General features: G+C 42.7%; 1 protein-coding gene across 3 annotated transcripts in view; it reads right to left on the bottom strand.

Annotated features, from left to right (window-relative positions):
• The window catches only part of LOC137346575 (E3 ubiquitin-protein ligase rififylin-like), a 129,662-nt gene that overhangs the window by 77,943 nt on the left and 32,311 nt on the right, over window positions 1-19,408 (bottom strand). The window contains exon 1 of one of the 3 annotated variants that reach the window (XM_068010092.1): window positions 6,780-6,867. The exons of the other annotated variants lie outside the window; for them this stretch is intronic. The gene's annotated coding sequence lies outside the window, so the exon portion shown is untranslated. Of the gene's footprint in view, window positions 1-6,779; window positions 6,868-19,408 lie in introns of those variants that run through there. 3 annotated transcript variants of the gene reach the window in all.

Here is a 19,408-nt window from a genome sequence, read left to right as displayed (position 1 = left end):
ACTGAACATCGCACAATCAGCAGCGAACATCCCCACTTCTGACCTTATGATGATCATTGATGAAGCAGCTGAAGATAGTTGGGTCTAGGACACTACCTGAGGTACTCCTGCAGCAATGTCCTGGGGCTGAGTTGATTGGCCCTGCAACAAATACAACCATCATCCTTTGTGCTAGGTATGACTCCAACCAGTGGAGTTTTCGCCCGATTCCCATCGACTTCAATTTGGCTAGGGCTCCTTGATGCTGCAATTATCAAATGCTGCCTTGATATCACTCTTGCCTCACCTCAAGTTCCGTTCTTTTGTCCATGCTTGGACCAAGGCTGTAATAAGATTAGGAGCCGAGTGGCCCTGGCAGAACCCAAACTGAGCAGTGAGCAGGTTGTTGTTTTTATGTGGCACTTGTTGGAAGGTGTCATCAATACCTTCCAACACTTTGCTGATGATTAAGAGCAGACTGATGGCACAGTAATTGGCCAGATTAGACTTGTTCTGCTTCTTGTGGATAGAACACACCTGGGCAATTTTCCACATTGTCAGGTAGATGGCAGTGTTGTAGTTGTACTGGAGCAGCTTGGCTTGGGGAATAGCTAGATCTGCAGCACAAATCTTCAGTACTACAGCCAGGATGTTGTCAGGACCCATAGCCTTTGCAGTATCCAGTGCCTTCAGTCATTTCTTGGAATCATATGGAGTGAACTGAATTGGCTGAAGACTGGCATTTGTGATGCTGGGGACCTCAGGAGGAAGCTGAGACGGATCATCTTCACAGCACTTCTGGCTAAAGATGGTCGCAAATGCTTCAGCCTTTTCTTTGGCACTCATGTGTTAGGCTCCTCAATCATTGAGGATGGGGATATCTGTGGAGCCTCCTCCTCCGGTTAATTGTTTAACGGTTCACCACCATAATTAAAGGGTGTAAAGACTGGCTCCAGTTCTACCCTTCATCAAATGGCTTTCTGGAGTAAACCAGCAGGTCTTGAGGATTTGTCCGTCTTTAGTGTCATTATTTTATTTATAACACTGCTTTCTGGTTTACTTTAGTGAATTCTAGTCTTCCATTCATTATTAGTTTCCCTGGAATTTTTTTTTTTTTATTCATTCATGAGCTGTGGACATCGCTGGCTAGACCAGCGCTTATTGCCCATCCCTAATTGCCCTTGAACTGAGTGGCTTGTTCGGTCATTTCAATGGGCATTTGAGAGTTAACCACACTGCTGTGGGTCTGGAGTCACATGTAGACCAGACCAGGTAAGGATGGCACAGATTGCCTTCCCTAAAGGACATGAGTGAACCAGATGGGTTTTTATAACAATCGAAAATGGCTTCATGGAGTGTTAGATGTATTATCTTATCCTTTACTGTGAAGGCTGACACAAAGTAATTATTCCACAAGTCTGCCATTTCCTTATTGTTGTTTCCAATCTTATACACATGTGTCTTCAAAGGACTTACCATTGATTACTCTTCCTCTAATATAATAGTAAAAACTGTGTTAATCTTGATATCCCTTACAAGTATTCGTATTTTGTATTCCTTTTTGCAGCTCTCACGATCTTTTTTTGTCTTCCTTTGTCGTTCTTTTTACTTGAAAGCTCTTCTATATATAAATATCTCATTTTGAGAAATTTGTATACTCTGAACCTCCTTTCCTGGTTCAACTTCTAGTAATGTCTTGGGTGTATACCTAAAAATGTGTACTTATTCAATATTTTACACAGCTCATGGAGGTATATCAAGATTGTCACTGGATTTAGTTATGATGCTCCCATATCTTAATAGCTTGATGACCATCACTTCTATAGTTTTCAAGAAGGCAGACCAATTGAGCAAGGTACCTGTAGGCTGCGGTTGTCCATGAAACCATAACCGAGCATGCGTCACTATTCTCAGACAGGAGGGGAGAAGACACAAAGGGAAAACAGTATGGAGTGTTTCTTTTGTTATTCATTCATGGGATGTGGGCGTCACTGGCTATGCCAGCATTTATTGCCCATCTCTAACTGCCCTCGAGAAGGTGGTGGTGAGCTGCCTTCTTGAACCGCTGTAGTCCATGTGAGGTAGGTACACCCACAGTGCTGTTAGGAAGGGAGGTCCAGGATTTTGACCCAGCGACAGTGAAGGAACGGCGATATAGTTCCAAGTCAGGATGGTATGCGACTTGGAGGGGAACTTGCAGGTGATGATGTTCCCATGCATCTGCTGCTCTTGTCCTTCGAGGTTGTAGATGTCGTGGGTTTGGAAGGTGCTTACTAAGGAGCCTTGGTGCATTGCTGCAGTGCATCGTGTAGATGGTACACACTGCTGCCACTGTGCATCGGTGGTGGAGGGAGTGAATGTTTGTAGATGGGGTGCCAATCAAGCGGGCTGCTTTGTCCTGGATGGTGCTGAGCTTCTTGTGTGTTGTTGGAGCTGCACCCATCCAAGCAAGTGGAGAGTATTCCATCACACTCCTGACTTGTGCCTTGTAGATGGTGGACAGGCTTTGGGGAGTCAGGAGGTTTGTTACTCGCCACAGGATTCCTAGCCTCTGACCTGCTCTTGTAGCCACGGTATTTATATGGCTATTCCAGTTCAGTTTCTGGTCAATGGTAGCCCCTAGGATGTTGATAGTGGGGGATTCAGCGATGGTAATGCCATTTAATGTCATGGGGAGATGGTTAAATTCTCTCTTGTTGGAGATGGTCATTGCCTGGCACTTGTGTGGCGCGAATGTTACTTGCCACTTCTCAGCCCAAGCCTGGATATTGTCCAGGTCTTGCTGCATTTCTACACAAACTGCTTCAGTATCTGAGGAGTTGCGAGTGATGCTGAACATTGTACAATCAGCGAACATCCCCACTGCTGACTTTATGATTGAAGGAAGGTGATTGATGAAGCAGCTGAAGATGGTTGGGCCTAGAACACTATCCTGAGGAACTTCTGCAGTGATGTCCTGGAGTTCAGAAGATTGACCTCCAACAACCACAACCATCTTCCTTTGCACTAGGTATGACTCCAGCCAGTGGAGGGTTTTCCCCATGATTCCCATTGACCTCAGTTTTGCTAGGGCTCCTTGATGCCATACTCGGTCAAATGCTGCCTTAATGTCAAGGGCAGTCACTCTCACCTCACCTCGAGTTCAGCTCTTTTGTCCATGTTTGAACCAAGGCTGTAATGAGGTCAGGAGCCGAGTGGCCCTGGCAGAACCCAAACTGAGCCTCACTGAGCAGGTTTTTGCTTAGCAAGTGCCACTTGATGGCACTGTTGATGACACCTTCCATCACTTTACTGATGATTGAGAGTAGGCTGATGGGGCGGTAATTGGCCGGGTTGGACTTGTCCTGTTTTTTGTGTACAGGACATACCTGGGCAATTTTCCACATTGCAGGGTAGATGCCAGAGCTGTAGCTGTACTGGAACAGCTTGGCTAGGGGCGCAGCAAGGTCTGGAGCACAGGTCTTCAGTACTATTGCCGGAATATTGTCAGGACCCATAGCCTTTGCAGTATCCAGTGCCTTCAGACGTTTCTTGACATCACGAGGGGTGAATCGAATTGGCTGAAGTATGGCATCTGTAATGCTGGGGACTTCAGGAGGGGGCCGAGATGGATCATCAACTCGGCACTTCTGGCTGAAGATTGTTGCAAATGCTTCGGCCTTATCTTTCGCACTGATGTGCTGGGCTCCATCATTGAGGATGGGGATATTTGTGAAACCACCTCCTCCAGTTAGTTTAGATTTTAGATTTTTAGATTTAGAGATACAGCACTGAAACAGGCCCTTCGGCCCACCGAGTCTGTGCCGACCATCAACCACCCATTTATACTAATCCTACACTAATCCCATATTCCTACCACATCCCCACCTATCCCTATACTAGGGACAATTTATAATGGCCAATTTACCTATCAACCAGCAAGTCTTTGGCTGTGGGAGGAAACCAGAGCACCCGGAGGAAACCCACGCAGACACAGGGAGAACTTGCAAACTCCACACAGGCAGTACCCAGGATTGAACCCGGGTCGCTGGAGCTGTGAGGCTGCGGTGCTAACCACTGCGCCACTGTGCCGCCCCAATTTTTATTTTAGAGATACAGCACTGAAACAGGCCCTTCGGCCCACCGAGTCTGTGCCAACCAAGAACCACCCATTTATACGAACCCTACAGTAATCCCACATTCCCTACCACCTACCTACACTAGGGGCAATTTACAATGGCCAATTTACATATCACCTGCAAGTCTTTTGCCGGTGGGAGGAAACTGGAGCACCCGGCGGAAACCCACGTAGTCACAGGGAGAACTTGCAAACTCCGCACAGGCAGTACCCAGAATTGAACCTGGGTCCCTGGAGCTGTGAGGCTGCGGTGCTAACCACTGCGCCGCCCTTTGGTTTGGTAAGCCTCTAACTGCCCTTGAGACAACTTTGGTAAGTTGTTTAATTGTCCACCACCATTCACGGCTGGATGTGGCAGGACTGCAGAGCTTAGATCTGATCCGTTGGTTACGGGATCGCACTTAGCTCCGTCTATTGCACGCTGCTTATGCAGTTTGGCACGCAAGTACTCCTGGGTTACAGCTTCACCAGGTTGACAGCTCATTTTGTGGTATGCCTGGTGCTGCTCCTGGCATGCCCTCCTGCACTCTTTGTTGAACCAGGGTTGGTCTCCTGGCTTGATGGTAATGGTAGAGTGGGGCATATGTCGGGCCATGAGGTTACAGATTGTGGTTGAGTACAGTTCTGCTGCTGCTGATGGCCCACAGCGCCTCAGGGATGCCCAGTTTTGCATTGCTAGATCTGTTTGAAATCTATCCCACTTTGCACAGTGATAGTGCCACACAACACAATGGATGGTATCCTCAATGTGAAGGCGGGACTTCGTCTCCACAATGACTGTGCGGTGGTCACTCCTACCAATACAGTCACAGACAGAAGCATCTGCGGCAGACAGATGGTGAGGACAAGGTCAAGTATGTTTTTCCCTCGTGTTGGTTCCCCCAGCACCTGCCGCAGACACAGTCTAGCAGCTATGTCCTTTAGTACTCCGCCAGCTCGGTCAGTAGTGGTGCTACTGAGCCACTCTTGGGGATGGACATTGACATCCCCCACCCAGAGTACATTTTGTGCCCTTGCCACCCTCAGTGCTTCCTCCAAGTGGTGTTCAACATGGAGGAGTACTGACTCATCAGCTGAGGGAGGGCAGTAGGTGGTAATCAGTAGGAGGTTAACTTGCCCATGTTTGACCTGATGCCATGAGACTTCATGGGGTCCGGAGTTGGTGTTGACGACTCCCAGGGCAACTCCCTCCCTACTGTATACCACTGTCCCGCCACCTCTGCTGTGTCTGTCCTGCCAGTGGGACAGGACATACCCGGGGATGGTGATAGCAGTGTCTGGGACATTGTCTGTAAGGTATGATTCCGTGAGTATGACTATGTCAGGCTGTGGGACAGCTCTCCCAACTTTGGCACAAGCCCCCAGATGTTAGTAAGGAGGACTTGCAGGGTCGACAGGGCTGGGTTTGCCGTTGTCGGTTCCGGTGCCTAGGTCGATGCCGGGTGGTCCGTCCGGTTTCATTCCTTTTTTATTTACTTCATAGCAGTCAGGTACAACTGAGTGGCTTGCTAGGCCATTTCAGAGGGCATGTAAGTGTTAGCCACATTGCTGTGGGTCTGGAGTCACATGTAGGCCAGACCAGGTAAGGACAGCAGAGTTCCTTCCCTAAAGGATATTCGTGAACCAGATGGGTTTTTAACAACAACAGACTAGCTTTTAATTCCAGATTTATTAATTAAATTCAAATTCCACCTTCGAACCCATGTCTGCATATCAATACCCTGGGTCTCTGGGTTACTAGTCCAGTAACAATACCTCTACACCATCGCCTCCCCCTGTTCAAAGCTTTCTAATAATTAAAACCTTTGATTCCCAACAAATGAGCTGCAGGAACTGCCCTCGCATAATCTTATACTCTCTCACTTCTTATGTTTCCTTTGTTTCCATTTCTGCAATTCTGCCCTCCAATTTCTTTCCACTTCCTTTATTCTCCAGGGAACAAATAGCAGGACTCAGAGAGGCACTAACATGAGGAGGTAGCAATTCTTAGTGTTCAACTCTAAAATTTCATAGACATGCAAGTATTTCCCCTTCTAAAATGCAAACTAGAGCACAGAAAGAGAATTTGAGAAACCTCAAAATTCCACCAAAAGGAAGGTAGCCCCAAGGTATAGGGGGATAAAAAAATAATCATAGTTTTACATTTTGACATTCCAAAATATGACACTTAGGAAGTAACTAACTTAATTACAGTCAAATTTCACTTAGTGCCAGATAATTGGCACATATTTAACGTTCCACTCCTCCATAACTGGTACAAACAACTTATAATTGTATAGTTAGTGTGTTTACATTCACTCCACAGAATTTTAAAAATCAATACACACTATTACGGACACATGGTAAGGGGTGTGGGTGGTTCCCACGGTTTACCTCCCGACTGACTGCTATCATACTTTGTTAAAAATGTTAATCCCAGAGTATTTTAGACAAATGTTATCTTTTGTTCAACCTACAAGCTAATATCTTTATACAATTTCCAAAATGATCGCAACCTCCCTTGCATACATTCACTATAACCACCCGCTCACCCACACATATATATGTTACCTTGTTTAAAGATTCACCTTGTACATGGACACCTGAATATTAAGTTTGTCCAACTTAAACAAATGTTTTTGTAAAGCAAATTGGAAGATGGGGAGGAACAACAGAATGAAGGTAGAAAAAAAAAGTCACAAACCTTTACAATTCAGAAGACATTTGTAAAATTAAAGTCAACTTGAGCCAGTAGAGAATGTTTGATTCATTTTTCAAGGGAGATATAGTTGACAGAGCATAATGCTCATTATAGTTACTCATATAGCACCTATTCAATTGTATACAAGGGTATGGGTCACAGAGTCCTCTGTGTAACAATTAAATTTGAGACTGAAGTTAATTAACAATGATCTTGCAGCAAATGCATAACTAACATAAGCCAAAAGATCAAGTAAGCTGTACCAACAGTAGTTAAAGTTTTCTGGAGGATTAGGCAGCAATCCAACAGCTTTAAGCAGGTCATGAGAACTGGATACCATCAGGAGTCTGATGAGCTTCTATTTCACCAATGTCTCTTGGAAACAGATTATGACATTTTACATAATGATACAATTTTAAATCAGACTGGGTTATTGCTCTACATGCAATCACAATGGAACATGAATCCCATGCCAATGATGTGGGTGCACCAGCAGCCTGAAGATGCACATTAGGTAATAATCCCAAACAAAATTTTGCAAGTTAACAAAGCAGGAAGACTAAAATGCCAAAGCAGAAACACTTGGCGAGAATCATATTTCTTGCAGCTGAAATCAGGCAAACATTGCAAAACTCAAGCCTACAAGTGGATTTACTGGTTTAGGAAAGTGTGGCATTCTCAAATATATATTCAAAGTCCAGTTTACGCTGCAATACTAAATCTGCAACAGCTCAACATTTGTAATTCTCATGGTAGTATAAAGTAAAAGCTTCAACTATGGAAACTAGAACTTAGAGCTGTAAATTAAGCTTCACATCAGAGTTCCACAAATGCCAAATAAAATGCATTTTCTCCTTCAAACAAAAAAAGTGTTCATGCATCAGACTGATAAGTTTAAAATTGCCTCGTATACAAACTGAACAATGATACAGGTAGGTGCAAGAACTCAAAAGATTGCATTTCCACCCTCAATGCAATATTACAACCCAAGTGCTCCTAGAAAGACCTTAACATTTTCATGGTTACAATATTTTTGCTTCAATAGATAAACCCAACTATTTGGGAAAATAATTCAATCAGTACCACAAAAAAGGAAAGTTTTAAGCTATTTAAATAGATCAAATTGCAGAATATCTTAAATTACAGATATTTCTGCATGCAAGGTTAGTAGAACCATGTGATGAAAAGCAGACTAAATAAACTAAGCCCAATCTCTGTTTCAATGTTAATTATGTTTGATTGAATAGAAGATAATGAATGATAGATAATAATCCATATCATACTAGCTTTTTAATCAGGTATGGAAGCTTTATGCTACAGAAGTCACTTACACTATCAACCAGCACAAAGGGAAAATAATCAAAATTACTACATGGAGGAAATAGCAATGAAGAGCTTACTACCACAGAGTAGGTGAGGCGAATAGCAAAAATGCATTCAGGGGAAGTTAGATAAGTACATGAGGGAGAAAGAAAAAGGATATTCTGATAGGATTGGATGAAGTAAGGTGGGAGGGAGGCTCATGTGGAGCATAAAGACCGACAGACCAGTCGGAGCAAATTGTCTATTTCTGTGCTGTAAATTCTTTGGGTGGACTTAAAATTGCAATGACAAAACTGTCAGTGTTTACTATCAGTACTCTGTGAGACCGTCAGCAACTCCTGGCATTCACACATACCTAATTAAATCCAGAAGGTGCTGTCAGTGATTCCCTGCTTCTCTACAGGGTGTGCTGTTGGAAGTCCTCACAGATGGAAACCAAGTATGAAAAAAAAATCACTAAATTATCATGAACGCCCATTTTGTACACTATTATGGTGTAAAAACCCTTGAAAAAGTAATGCTTTGTTGAATGAGGTGTAACTGGGGTTTTAACAGTGTACTAAGTTATAATTACTGATGAACAGCCTCTCTGGCCCTGAAAAACTAAATTTATATTTGCGCAATGCCAAATTTCTCAATTCCAGAGATTTTTAAAATACAAATTATTTGAACATTTTATGATATTTCAGCCAGCTTATACCCAATCTTTATTTTGCTTTCTGTAAAATTACCAGAAGTGAATGATAAAACCTGCTTGTTACCTCCTGTTTTGCTGTCTGTTAAAATTCTTCAATGTGATTGTTGCAGGATGTCAGAGATCCCCTAAAAGCTGACACCAGAATGAAATTTGGTATGGGGAATGGTGAAATCCATGCAACAGAGCTCACTAGATCTTTGTGGGCAGCTTTCTTCGAGGTCAGTGGTGAGTGCCGTCACTTCACTGCTGATCTCAAAAACTGGGCCTATGCAATTCTATCTGATCCACAGTCTAATACTTTATGGTGCAATACATTAGGTACAACTTCACAGAAAGACAAGCAGCATCACAAAACATGTATCAAGCTTCTGTCTACTCGGCTCCAGGTTTGAATGGTATGGATTGTGGAGGAGCTAGGCAGAGGTTGTGGCACCTCTTGATTAGAGGAGAGGGGGTGAAAAACTGGCAAGGAGAATAGGCCTGGATGCTCTATCTCAGAGCCTGAGATAACAATGATGGCAGCCTGGGAGCAGGCTTCATGTTTGCCTTATTGGGCTTCATGATGTCAACCCGGGAACATCGTAAAAGAAAAGGGGAATTGAGTTTGCAGCAAGGTTATACACATGCGCAAATTAAATTTGGATTCCATTATTAGAAAATAGCTCATTTCTAGGCTGTAAGTCACATTTGGTTGTAGAATCTAGACAGAGGATAGACTTTCCTTTGCAACTGTTGCCATGAGTGCCTTTTTTGTTATCAGATGATGAACTTTAATATTACGGATGTGTCAAAATTAAGCTACCCAACCATATATGTTTGGAAAAACCAATGTCAGAACACATCAGACCCCGAAAATGATTGTAGCTTTCTGAAGAATGAATTCCGACTAGGAATTATTCAACAGCCGAGTCTTCAACTGAGAAATTTCTGGCTTGAAGTTTATGTCACACCCCTTACTCAGAATGGCTGGAAGGAAGAATATTTTGATAAAATTCAGAAAGGGAAATTAACATTTTATGCTGAAACATTCTCAAAAGCTCTCCCCTAACAATGTTTCAGCAGAACAAGTGATTTATTAAACCCTGGATAAATGTTTCACTCACACATCTCTCTAGATTAGTAAAAACAGCCTCAAGCAAGTTCTTAAACTGAATCATTTATCTGCTTTACTGGATGGATGTAATCCTTTATGCAATACTTTTAGCCACACAATAATCCATTCCCTTATTCATAGTATTTCTAAAAAATATAGCTTTAGGGTAGTGAGTAAAGTCTCTGCCAAAACACTGCTGACTTGACCCAATCAAGAAATAGTCATTTGGATGAAGACGACAATTCAGCTCATCTTAATTCATCCATCGAGAACAACCTCATTTCCACATTGATTTTTAGATTTAGATATACAGCACTGAAACAGGCCCTTCGGCCCACCGAGTCTGTGCCGACCATTAACCACCCATTTATACTAATCCTACACTAATCCCATATTCCTACAACATCCTCATCTGTCCCTATATTCCCCTACCACCTACCTATACTAGTGACAATTTATAATGGCCAACTCCCCTATCAACCTGCAAGTCTTTTTTTGGCTGTGGGAGGAAACCGGAGCACCCGGAGGAAACCCACGCAGACACAGGGAGAACTTGCAAACTCCACACAGGCAGTACCCAGAATTGAACCCGGGTCGCTGGAGCTGTGAGGCTGCGGTGCTAACCACTGCGCCACTGTGCCGCCCTGTTGTTTCTTAAACGATTCCAGGACTTTTGTCGCCAGCACTCTACGCAGAAGCCCATTCCAAGAACTGATGAGTATTCAAAAAGCCACATATTATCAATCGCAAAGTTACTGTCCACTAACTTGAATACATGTCCTTATTCGACACTTACTGTTTAATTTAAAGTAGTATTCCAGATAACGTCTCACTTACTATCTTGGGTAACTTTTAAGATTACCCCCTCAGACATTCCCTTACCAGACTTAACAGCCCAAGTCCATATAGTCTATCCTCATAACACAGACCCTTGTATTAGGGATCAACCTTGTGGCTCTTTCTAAAAGGCCCCAGTGCTTGAACATCTCCCTTATTTCTCAGGAACCAACATCTGACCAGAACACTAGTTTGATTACCTCCTCTGATTTGTATTTCATTATTTTGGCTATTAGCTTTGTTAATTGCTGTTTGCATCGGATGGTCAAGTTGGGTGCCGAGTACTTTTCAATTTTACTCGCAGCTATTTCATCTTCATTCATCAAGTACAAGGTTTCCCATATTTTCCTCCCCATGACATGAGACTAGCTTTTAATTCCAGATTTTTATGAATTAATTGAATTTATTAATGAATTGGATTTATTGAAGAATGGTGATGGGTCTCTGCATATCAGATTCAACCTGACCAAAAAATGAGTTAGGCAAAGCCCAAATTCAATAAATCAGAAAAGCCTGCTCACTGATGCATTAATAATAAAATGTATTTGATTTTCAAGCAAAAAATAAACACAATAAAACTTTCCATTATCCAATCTGCCAAACACACACTGCCATTACTTTGAATTTCCCTTATTTTACAAACTAGAAGTGATTTTAAAAGATGCACCCACTTTTTTTATTTAAATATTCTAATATTTTGATTGAGAAACCACAGGTTCTCCTGTTACAAACTGCAGCCTCTAATCCTGATTTAAATCCATCACATCAAAGTAAAATTAAAAACGAAAGCTGGGACAGTCAAATCATCTGTAAATATGCAAATGTAAGGAAAACTACCCTCTCATTAAATCCTTGCTTCAGCATTAGGGAGGTTAGCAAAATAAACATGTATTTTGATGCTGACTCAGATTTAATTTGGGCAAACAATACAAACGTAAATGAACAGATGCAAATAACTATTACATAGATATATTTTAAAATAGGACTTTTCTTTCAACCTTTCAATTTTTTAAATCCAAGATGGCTCAAATATCGGTTTACTTTAAAAATTTGTCATTTATAGTGAATAAGAACAATCAAGTTTAATGTATTAGTGTGTGAAATGTATTTAGAAATTAACATATTGGGACCAATTTGAACATCATTGCTTTTAGGAATGTTAAATTAGATTTGCTGCAGAAAATTCCAATCCACCATCGAGAGTAAGCATCTCACATCACTGACACCACTGAACGACTAATATATATCAGCATAAAAATAGAAATATGTATCATTGATCATCAAATGTGCAGTCATCACAGAATATTTTCTGATGTGGCAAATATTTATAATATCTCACATACAATCTGCAACATGCACACAGATTCAGACTGCTCTGCTGTATGATTGCATGCATTTACATTTCTGGTGCAAAAACTTCAAGAATAAAAACTGTTCTGAAAAATAACACATAACACAGAGCATATGTGCACACACAAGAAATCTTGACTGTACTTCCTGCATGCCTCACCTCACCATGCAACAGGCAAGGTGTTGGCCGCCAAACTATAACCTTATTAAAAAGTTACAAAGATTAACATCAGCCGTTGTGGGGGGGGGGGGGGGGGGGGGTGGGGGGAAGAGAAGACACCACCTGGTATGATGATGCCAACAAATGAAAAACAGGATGGCTAGCATCCTGGAACCACATTCCAGAAAGCTAGCACTTTCAGGGGCATAAAGCAGAAAATAGAGATAGGGTGGCAGCGGGGGGGTATTATTTACAACTAGATCAAATGGATCAAAATCGACATTTAAAGGAATAAAAGGTTCTAAGATAGACCTCAAAGAGGTCTGCATTTCAAGCCAAATTCTGAAATATATTTTACTAAAAAAGGCTAAAATTCATTAACTACCATGAAGAGACCTGACCATTCCAGGCGTTTAACGATAAAAGATTAGACATTTCCTGAACTTCCAAGAAAACTTAAAATGTTGTCTTTGCATTTTCCACTGAAATTTCCCCTTTGATCAGATTATACCTTGCCACACAAGCAGGACCTTAATCAATTAATACACAATCTTACAATTAAAACCAGTTTATAAATGAAAAGAGTGCAAAGATGGTGCATCTTTCCCCATCACAGCTAACAATATCATATGACTGTGGTTGCGCGTGACTATAGCAACCAAATGGAAACAGCAAAAACAAAGTGACAAGAGTTTCAAGCCAATGGTACATGACAGACGTCATATTTTGACATATAAAATAGGTCACATACTTTCAATATTGTTATCACAATCTTTCTCCTTCGGCATCCTATTGGCAAAACATCCAATTTTTGAATCATTAGCCCAGGTTTTGCTGTGGTAATGACGGCGAAACTGCCAATATTTGCCTTCAGTACTCCACTGAAACTGACAGCAATTTCAGGAGATAAGTTAAGACATGCACGGAACAACACATAAAAGCAAAAATTGATGTCAGTAAGTCTACGCTCCTCCATAGGGTGCACTTTAGAGGTCCTCACATAGTGCTATCTCGCTTGCAAACATGATCTGTTGAGAACTTCCACTCTTACACTGAGTCTCACTGTAAAAACTTGGGAAAAGTTACATCTTGTTGAATGAGGTGTTACTGGGCTTTTAAATAGCCACCTAACTTCATAATTACCGCTAAACACCCTACGGGCCGTGAAAAGCTAATTTTATATTTGTGATATGTCAAATTTTTGCACAATGATTAAAAATCATACATATCTCAAATAAAATTGTTAAAGTTTGTTTGCCTTTATTTTAGCTTCCATCTTAATATCATCATACATTTATTTTGCTATCTGAAAGTTTAAATTAGAAATGAAGGATCTTAAGCACTTTTAATTTGCTGGTTTGCTGTGTGTAAATACTTCAATTTGATTGATTGCCTACCTGCTTGCTGACATCACCGCTGCTGCATACCAAGACATCCCATGATTTGGCATCAGATTTAAACTGTCTTGGCGAAAGGGGAAATTCCCAGAAAGGGGGCTTTCCTCTGACTGCAAAATCCAGGTCATTTATACTATTTCAGCACAATATGCAGATTTCAATATTTGCTAGTCATGCACTGATTTATTAATCTCTATAGGTATGCATTTTCTTTTTGTCAGAACAAAGCTTTCCCACACATGTTGGTGTAATTCAATCAGTTAAGCTGTTCTACACAAAACATCCAAATTAAGATCAGTACTAAATCTTATGTAAAACAGCAAGATATCTAGGTTAGACTGGCAGAGACATGAGCAAGATTGGCTTACTAAAATTAACCTTAATAACTGCCCAGCACTTATCTGTTGCCCAGATTTCAACGCTTGTTTATCCTAAGACTTCAACAATGTGTCTTGCCAAGATCCTCATTAAATGCTTTCTAAATTCAAATGAATACAACATAGAACCTGACTATATAACACAAAAGTGATAAAAGGTTTAGGTCTGTTAGTCAGTTAGGTCTGCTAGTTGCATAAATAGAACACAGTGCAGGTCTATGTAAACAACAACTTTGTGCAGAAAACTCATGTTAGAGTTCTGCATTAGTCAAAGCTTGAAGAATGAAGGTTTGTGTAATCAGTCTATGAGGTGAAGAAGGCATGGATGATAGGTTCAGCAGTGGAGGGGCTACAATAGGGTGCAAACCAACAAGGTCTTGAAAGTTGGCTAGAAGTCTTAGTCGCGGGCTGGTATGTAGTTCAAAGCTCAGCTCATGATCAAACAGAATGCAGAGATTTTAATTAACTAGGTTCAGTCTCAGTGCACAACCAAGTTAAATGAGTCTGATTCAGAGCCACGTAAGATTCTGGTAAGAGCTGAACAATACAATATAAATTTGCAACATTAAGTCAAGACTTAACGTTGATCAGGCAATCAGATAGCACAGCAACAGCCTAGATTCAATAGTGATGTTATCGAAAGAGTAACATGTAGATGAAGGGAGATTAGGAAAAAATGTAGTATGAAAGAAGACTGGTAGTCAGATGCTATTATGCCTCAGTTTTTAGAGGAACTGAAAGTGAAAAGTACATCTGACGAGAACAAGAACGAACTATTGGAGATAAATATTTATAAAAATAAGTACTCAAAAACCTAGTGGAACAAAAGGTAGAAAAGTCACCAGGCTGGTTATCATAGCCATGGAAAGGTACAGTCCAGATTCACTACAATGAAAGCAGGAATGACAAGTTAGGTTAGGAAGGCTTGGCAAATGACTCTTTCCACTGAAGCCAAGGAGGTTAATGAGAGTTGAATAGAGGTTTTCAAGATAAATGAAATAATTTTGAAAGTGTAAATAGTAAAAACTGTTTTTTTGCACTGGTTGATACATCAGTAACAAGAGGTCACAGACTGAGGATAAAGAGCAAATGTTTTCTATAGAGGGGTAGGAGAGCATGGAATGCTTTACCACACATTTGCTCAGAGTGCAAAATCATTTAAACAAGTATTGGATAAATATGTGGAATATTTAGGAAAATATAAAAGTAAAACGAACAATGAACAGCCAGGCGCTGCGCAAATGACTACTGGCAACACCTATGCAGCCATATTCAGCTGACCTCTGACACCGGAAACATCAGAGGAATGTATGATAGCATTGAGAGAGCTTTTGGGCCATCCATCAAGAAGATCGCACTCCTCAAATCTAAATCAGGAGACACAATCACTGACCAACGCAAGCAAATGGACTGCTGGGTGGAGCACTATCTAGAACTGTACTCCAGGGAAAAATGTTGTCACTGAGACCGCCCTCAATGCAGCCCAGTCTCTGCCAGTCATGGATGAGCTGGACGTACAGCCAACAAAATCGGAACTCAGTGATGCCGTTGATTCACTAGCCAGCGGAAAAGCCCCTGGGAAGGACGGCATTACCCCTGAAATAATCAAGAGTGCCAAGCCTGCTATACTTTCAGCACTGTATGTACTGCTTTGCCTGTGCTGGGACGAGGGAGCAGTACCTCAGGACATGCGCGATGCCAATACCATCACCCTCGATAAGAACAAGGGTGACCGCGGTGACTGCAACAACCACCGTGGAATCTCCCTGCTCAGTATAGTGCAGAAAGTCTTTGCTCAGGTCGCTTTAAACAGGCCCCAGAAGCTGGCTGAGTGTGTCTACCCTGAGGCACAGTGTGGCTTTCGAGCAGAGAGATCCACCACTGACATGCTGTTCTCCCTTCACCAGCTACAGGAGAAATATCGTGAACAACAGATGCCCCTCTACGTTGCTTTCATTGATCTCACCAAAGCATTTGACCTCGTCAGCAGACACAGTCTCTTCAGACAACTAGAAAAGATCGGATGTCCACCAAAGCTACTAAGTATCATCACCTCATTCCATGACAATATGAAAGGTACAATTCAGCATAGCAGCACCTCATCAGACCCCTTTCCTATCCTGAATGGTGTGAAACAGGGCTGTGTTCTCGCACCTACACTGTTTGGGATCTTCTTCTCCTTGCTGCTCTCACATGCACTCAAGTCTTCAGAAGAAGGAATTTTCCTCCACGCAAGATCAGGTGGCAGGTTGTTCGCTCTTAGACGGGCAAGGTTGAAGACCAAAGTACGGAAAGTCCTCATCAGGGAACTCCTCTTTGCTGGCGATGCTGCATTAACATCTCACACTGAGGAGTGGCTGCAGAGACTCATCGACAGGATTGCGGCTGCCTCCAAAGAATTTGGCCTAACCATCAGCCTCAAGAAAACGAACATCATACAGAATGCCCTCAAGGCCCTACGGGAAAAGGAGACGGAGGATCCTGTCGGATGGTTCCCCGAGCAGACCGTCAAAGTCATTTGGCGGAATGCCTCATCACCAGAACTTTCAAACAAGCATCAAGACGTAGCTTGGCTGGTGGTGAGAAGGGCCCTCCCCATCAGATCCTTCATATGCACCCGAAGTGTCACCCCCTCCGCACAATGCCCCCGCGGTGGCTGTGGTGGGGAAGAGACGGTTGCCCACCTCCTCCTGGAATGTGTCTTCGCAAAGCAGGTGTGGAAAGAGATGCAGTGGTTTTTGTCGAGGTTCATCCCAAGCAGCTCTGTAACACAGGAGTCTGTGCTCTACGGGCTGTTCCCAGGGACGCACACTGAGACAAACATCAACTGCTGCTGGAGGACTATCAATTCGGTGAAAGACGCCCTTTGGTCTGCCCGAAACCTGCTGGTCTTCCAGCGCAAAAAGTTGTCCACCACCGAATGTTGCAGACTGGCACATTCCAAGGTCCAGGACTACGTGCTGAGGGACGCACTAAAGCTTGGGGCAGCCGCAGCAAAGGCTCAATGGGGAAAGACCACAGTGTAAGGACAGAGGGAGAGAGACAGAGGGAAAATGGCGCACTGACACGGAACACAAAAGTTAGAGTGTATCAAGCCTGTGTCCTCAGTACCTTGCTCTACTGCAGCGAGGCCTGGACAACGTATGTCAGCCAAGAGCGACGTCTCAATTCATTCCATCTTCGCTGCCTCCGGAGAATCCTTGGCATCAGGTGGCAGGACCACATCTCCAACACAGAAGTCCTCGAGGCGGCCAACATCCCCAGCATATACACCCTACTGAGCCAGCGGCGCTTGAGACGGCTTGGCCATGTGAGCCGCATGGAAGATGGCAGGATCCCCAAGGACACATTGTACAGCGAGCTCGTCACTGGTATCAGACCCACCGGTCGTCCATGTCTCCGCTTTAAAGACGTCTGCAAACGCGACATGAAGTCCTGTAACATTGATCACAAGTTGTGGGAGTCAGTTGCCAGCGATCGCCAGAGCTGGCGGGCAGCCATAAAGGCGGGGCTAAAGTGTGGCAAGTCGAAGAGACTTAGCAATTGGCAGGAAAAAAGACAGAAGCGCAAGGGGAGAGCCAACTGTGTAACAGCCCCATCAACCAATCTTGTCTGTAGCACCTGTGGAAGAGTCTGTCACTCTAGTATTGGCCTTTGTAGCCACTCCAGGCGCTGCCCCATTGTCTCCCGAGACAAGGAGGCCAAAGAAGAAGATGATAAAAGTAAATGGGGTACTGGAAATAGAGTAGATAGTTCTAGTTGAAGAACCAGCATTGGCACAATTTGGTGCTCTTTAATCCAAGTTATCTACTCTAATGCCTTCCTTCTGTGGTGTAATTTCTAGGATTCTCTCCTCTGAAGTCTATCTCCATTTGGCTCTATTTGGTTCACTCCTTCCTGCCACACAACAGCCCCTACATTGCTGCCAATGACTTCTCCTCTGCTGATATTTTCCAGGGTTGATCCTTGGTTTTCTCCTCTTTATTACCTACAGACAACATCTTGGTTACATCATCCAGCAGCACATAGTCAGCATGTTTGCTGATGGCACCCAACTCTATTTCCTCCACCAACCCAGTTTCTACACTTTTGAATCATCTCCACGATCAAAACCTGGATGAGACAATATTTTCTCCACATGAATGTTGAGAAAACTGAGATCATTCTATTTAGTTCCCATCAGCTTCTGACCTCGAGTCAATTTCAAGCAGAGTTAGGAAATGCTAAATTTGGTATCCTGCTCAACTTCCTCCCCCACATATTCTCCATTATTGAAAATATTTTCTTCTCCTCATTGTCTCATCTTGGCCCTTCTGCAGCTGAAACCCTTTCATGTCATCATCACCTCAAGAACAAACTTCTCCAATACCTTTTAACTGACCCCTCCACAGCAACCTCCACTATCCCAGGTCCTCATTCATACTAAGCTCTACACCCATTACATCCACCCTCTTCAAGCTCCACTGATTATGTGCTCCAGCTTGTCAATTTTAAAACTCTCATCTTTGCCTGCAAATCACTCCATGGCCTCACCCTCCTTAATGATAGCCCCCCGTCTTGTATCACTACACATACCCTCTGCTCCTCTAACACTAGACTTTACCTCACCCCTTGCTCCCTCTGGTCACCAGGAGCAGCTGCTGATTCACAGTGTCAGCTGCGCTTTCAGGTGGAAGAGTGACGTAACCAATATTTATTCCTTAATCAACAGCTAAATTAGGTTACCTAGTGATTTATTTCACTGTTGTCTGAGAGAGCTTACAGTGGACAAATTGACCGCCATGTTTCCTACATTACAATAGGGACCAAAGTTCAAAAGTACTTCACTAATAGGAAGAAATGAAGTACACTGCTTTGGGACACACCAGAGGGAACCACGCGGGCAAAAAAAATTGCTACTTGAGGCAATGTAATTGGACACCTAGGAGTGAATCCAAAAGAGAGGGACAATAGGATGGAGAGAACAGAAGCAGTGTTAAGATTGTATATCAAGTCATGATCACTGTTATATAAACCATCAATGCTGACTTTGTAAACCAGAAGAGGGATTATAAATGAAGCAATATATGAGAATTCAGAGTAATGTTAGGTGGCAGTGGCATAATAAACGATCCTAGATAGAAATGGAAGACAAGGTAAAAGGTTAAGGAAGGCACATCTTACCTCATTCTTCCAGAAAAACCTGACAGCCCCCTCATCACAGCATTCAATTGTTTACTAAAAAAGTTCCAAGTTGATCACTTCCATTACCTTACCAAGACAATGTAAGAATTTAATAGGAGTAGCAGCAGGGCACATGGACCATCAAGCCTGCTCTGCCATTCAAGAAGAGTCGCTGTTCTTCGAGACCAACTCCTTTTTTCCACCCTATTCCCATATCCCTAGATTCCCATAGTGC

This window comes from Heterodontus francisci, chromosome 30 (assembly GCF_036365525.1).
Source record: "Heterodontus francisci isolate sHetFra1 chromosome 30, sHetFra1.hap1, whole genome shotgun sequence".
Taxonomy (NCBI): Eukaryota; Metazoa; Chordata; class Chondrichthyes; order Heterodontiformes; family Heterodontidae; genus Heterodontus; species Heterodontus francisci.
The sequence above is the reverse complement of the archived record's forward strand: the minus strand, read 5'-3'. Positions and strand labels throughout refer to the sequence as shown.